The sequence below is a fragment of the Mustela erminea genome, chromosome 4, assembly GCF_009829155.1.
Source record: "Mustela erminea isolate mMusErm1 chromosome 4, mMusErm1.Pri, whole genome shotgun sequence".
Lineage (NCBI taxonomy): Eukaryota > Metazoa > Chordata > Mammalia > Carnivora > Mustelidae > Mustela > Mustela erminea.
In genome coordinates this window covers 120,136,306-120,141,511 of record NC_045617.1, presented here as the reverse complement: position 1 = coordinate 120,141,511, position 5,206 = coordinate 120,136,306, and positions in this window count along the sequence as shown.

The following is a 5,206-nucleotide window of genomic DNA, read 5'->3' as shown; positions in this document are numbered from 1 at the left end:
AAATTGAACAGCCACATGCAGAAATTGAAATTGGACCATTTCCTTACACCACACACGAAAATAGACTCAAAATGGATGAAGGACCTCAGTGTGAGAAAAGAATCCATCAAAATCCTTGAGGAGAACACAGGCAGCAACCTCTTCGACCTCAGCCACAGTAACATCTTCCTAGGAACATCGCCAAAGGCAAGGGAAGCAAGGGCAAAAATGAACTATTGGGATTTTATCAAGATCAAAAGCTTTTGCACATCAAAGGAAACAGTTAACAAAATCAAAAGACAATTGACAGAATGGAAGAAGATATTTGCAAACGACATATCAGATAAAGGACTAGTGTCCAAATTCTATAAAGAACTTAGCAAACTCAACACCCAAAGAACAAATAATCCAATCAAGAAATGGGCAGAGGACATGAACAGACATTTCTGCAAAGAAGACATCCAGATGGCCAACAGACACATGAAAAAGTGCTCCATATCACTCGGCATCAGGGAAATACAAATCAAAACTACAATGAGATATCACCTCACACCAGTCAGAATGGCTAAAATCAACAAGTCAGGAAATGACAGATGCTGGCGAGGATGCGGAGAAAGCGGATCCCTCCTACACTGTTGGTGGGAATGCAAGCTGGTGCAACCACTCTGGAAAACAGCATGGAGGTTCCTCAGAATGTTGAAAATAGAACTGCCCTATACCCAGCAATTGCACTACTGGGTATTTACCCTAAAGATACAAATGTAGTGATCGAAGGGGCACGTGCACTCAAATGTTTATAGCAGCAATGTCCACAATAGCCAAACTATGGAAAGAACCTAGATGTCCATCAACAGATGAATGGATCAAGAAGATGTGGTATATATACACAATGGAATACTATGCAGCCATCAAAAGAAATGAAATCTTGCCATTTGTGATGACATGGATGGAACTAGAGGGTATCATGCTTAGCGAAATAAGTCAAGCAGAGAAAGACAACTATCATATGATCTCCCTGATATGAGGAAGTGGTGATGCAACATGGGGGCTTAAGTGGGTAGGAGAAGAATAAATGAAACAAGATGGGATTGGGAGGGAGACAAACCATAAGTGACTCTTAATCTCACAAAACAAACTGAGGGTTGCTGGGGGGAGGGGGTTTGGGAGAAGAGGGGTGGGGTTATGGACATTGGGGAGGGTATGTGCTTTGGTGAGTGCTGTGAAGTGTGTAAACCTGGCGATTCACAGACCTGTACCCCTGGGGATAAAAATATATGTTTATAAAAAATAAAAAATTTAAAAAAAATTCTTAAGAAAAAATTATAAAATTGAATCCAGTGATATTCAAAAAGTACAATTTCAACTGCCCCTCAGAACAATGTATTATTTAACGTATAACCCCTGGGAGATTTTACTAGTTACCAAACACATTTAGATATAGCTTAAGAAAAACACATACTGGCAACAGGCCTTTGGGGGAGGGGATGATATATGGCCTTGAAGCTGAGAAGCTGGGGATGCGGGCTTGCTCAGGGCAGAACGCTGCCTGCTTCATTTTTCTGTTATCTCCCCTTTCTCCTCCCAAAAGTGCCTGTGGCTAATTGGATAACTATAAACTGCCTCATTCTTGTTTATCTACAAGGTATATGACTGTTTGACCTTCATCTGCTCTTCTGTTGGTCATTGTTTCTAGCTAATAAAAGTGAGATGGAGGAGTTAGAGACTGAGGGGCAGCAGTCTTTTCAACTGTTGTTCCCTACTCCCAATCTCTTGCAGCCGACTTGTTTGTGCTTCATTCTTCTCCCGTTCGCTGACTGGAAGCGGCACACAATACATCATGGCTATGTGGATTTTACTCCAGGACTGCAGGATTGTTTTAAAATTTGAGAATTAATTAATGCAATTTATCACATTAAGTTAAAGAAGGAGACAAAAAAATATGACCATCTTGGTAGAATCATAAAATAACATCTGACGGGATTCAAATCCTATACCGAATTTTTCTATATCTAGATTTTAAGAATTCTATTAAAAGGGAATTTTCTTGATCTAAAAAAGAATCGCTACTTACTACACACATCAGACTTATTTTATCACCTTCAGCTTCCCACCTTTGGTGATCACCCTATCTTCTCTGTATTGGTGAGATTTTCTATTTTGGGTTTTTTTTTTTTTTTAATCTTTTGGTTCAACATATAGATGAGATCACTCTAATTTGCCTTTCTCTGTGCAACATATTTCACTTCCTATAATGTTTTCAAGGTCCATTCATGTTGTCACAAATGACAAAACTTCATTCTTTCTTATGGCTCAATAATATTTGTTGATGTATGTATACTATGTTTGTTTCCATTCATCCCTTGATGGACACTTAGGTTATTTCCATATCTTCACTATTATAAATAATGTTGCAATAAACAGGGGGATGTAAGTATATTTTCAAGTTAGTGATTTAATTTGCTTTGGTTAAGTACCCAGAAGTGGAATTGCTGGATCAAAGTTCTTTTTAAAATATTTATGAGGAAATTCCACACTGTTTTCCACAGGGGCTCCAGTAACTTACATTCACACCAACAGTGCACAAGGTTTCATTTTCTTCACATCCATGCCAACAACCCCTGTTATTTCTGTTCTTTTTGATAAAAGCCACTCAACAAGTGTGAAGTGATATCTCTTGTGAATTTGATTTGCTTTTTCCTGATGATTAATGATGTTGAGCACCTCTGCTTGTGCCTGTTGGCCATCTGTTGTCTTCGTTGGGAAAGCGTCTATTCAGACACTTTGCCCAATTTTTAATTAGATTGGGTTTTTTGTTTTGCTGTTGTTTGGTTTTGTTCTGTTGCTATTAAGTTGAGTAAGTTGGTTCTTTATGTATTTTGGATATTAACCCATCACCAGATATATGATTTGTAAATATTTTCTCCCATTTCATAGGTTACCTTTTCATTTTATTGATAGTTTCTTTGCTGTGCAAAAGCTTTTTAATGTAATTCAATGTTTCAGTTTTATTTGTGGTCTTTGCCTTTGGTGTCTAACCCAAAATATCATCACCAGGATGGATGTCGGGGAGCTGACTGCTTATGTTTTCTTCCAGGAGTTATATGGTTACAGGTCTCACATTTAAATCTTTAATCTATTTGGGTTTCTTGAAATGCTCTATTTTAAACTAAACCTCAACTCTTCAATCTAATTCTGGACTCTGCTGTACTGGCATATTTAATCAATAAGAAATCAATTCCTATAAGATTGCCTATCAAAATTGATATATAGATAGATAGATAGATAGATAGATAGATATAGATATATATATAACAGGTTTTAGCATTTTATCAAACTTAACACACATTAATTGTCCTTGGAAATATTCTGAGAAATATATTTTTCCTTATAAAATTAAGTATCAGCATGTTAAGTTCTAAGAACAAATAAATAATCCTCTTGCTTAGCTGTTGTCTTTAATTGTAATTGGGTTTATAGTTGCCATGTAATACTCCACATTTAAAAAAAAAACCCTCACAACCTTGAATTGATGTTGCCCCTCAACAATCTAGCATCTTTCATGGGGAGATAACAAAAAATACTAACACTCTAATAGTACCAGATACTACAGTATCCTCATCTAAAAGTGTTCTCCTCTACCCCCTTTAACATTTCTTTCTTCCTAAACAAGATTATGTGCTCACATCTTTCCAGTCCATCTATCCTGCCTTCAGGTGAGGCAGGCCCAACCCACAAAGGGTGGAGCATGGTTTGTCAGAGAATACCACAGTCATCCCATGGTCCTCCTAATGTGTGGGGAAGTATATCTACTGGGAATACTTGAAGATGTTTAGTTCCCTCTTATAAATGCATATGAGGAGAAACAGTTCCTTTTCCTACCTTTGGAAATTGTAAGAGAAAATGAATTCTGAAGCTTCTCCAGGCAGGCAGCCTACTACCATTTCCAGAACACTGATGTGTGGTGTATGATAGAGAAATGAGATACAAAGTCCCACCATCACTGGCGACATCACTGGCCTGATGATTTAACCAGTTCTGGAGATGAGCTACACTGGGTCTGGCTGCCATGTGAGACAAGGAGTTAAAGAAAAATAAACCAAATTAGATTGATTTTTCTCCACTAGCAACAGAAAGCATCTCCACTGAAATATTCCTGCCATGCCTTTTAATCCTACATTATAACGTCAGACCACAGATCTAAGATAAATAAGACAACTCACATCTTCGTCTTAGAGAACACAACAAAAGTAACATTGCAACCCTGGGATCAAACAGGGTTTGATAAGATCATATAAATGTTGAGTACATGACAGTTACCTTATTAAACTCCCACAGGATGATAAACTGCTTCACATCAATAATGCATGATAGAACTAAAATATACATAAAATAAACTTTGAATTGGCTTGATAAATTACAGTTGTCTCTAATAGTGGAGAAATCGTGTTGAAATCACTATAACCATGAACTTCTGAATCTACTGCCTGCTCTTTAGATCTGATTTATATTTCAAAGTGACTCTTCAGACAGAATATGACAGCAGAACTCATCATCTCCTTAAGCAATTTAAGGTCATTTGTCTGAAAACTTTCCAACTCTTATCTCATTGAAGTCTGAGGAATTTAGAGCTATATACTCACTTACAATTACAGTTACAAAGTGTTCTAAGAACCAAAAATATTTGGTTTAATTTCCTGTTTGTTTCCCACCATATATATATTTTTTAATATTTTATTTATTTATTTGACAGACAGAGATCACAAGTAGGCAGAGAGGCAGGCAGAGAGAGAGAGGGGAGAAAGCAGGCTCCCCGCCCAACAGAGAACCCAATGCAGGCTCGATCCCAGAACCCTGGGACCATGACCTGAGCCAAAGGCAGAGGCTTTAACCCACCGAGCCACCCAGGCGCCCCCCCACCATATGCTTTTTGTCATGTTTGTTTCATCAATACAGTTTTGTTTTTATATATTTTGTCTTTTTAAACTTTTTATTTAAAGTTTTTATGACATAAAATATTTGAAGTGTCCTCATATTAAAACTATTAAATAAGATATATTCAGAATAGTACAGCTTTCATCTCTGTTCCCTTCAACCTATTCATACATTTTGACTGAGAGGCGACAATTTTTTTAAAAAATCCTTCCATTGTAGTATGTAGATTAGATAGATGAGAAAGAGATAATGACAGATGGGTGATATAGACAAAATGAGTTGATCTAGGTATATA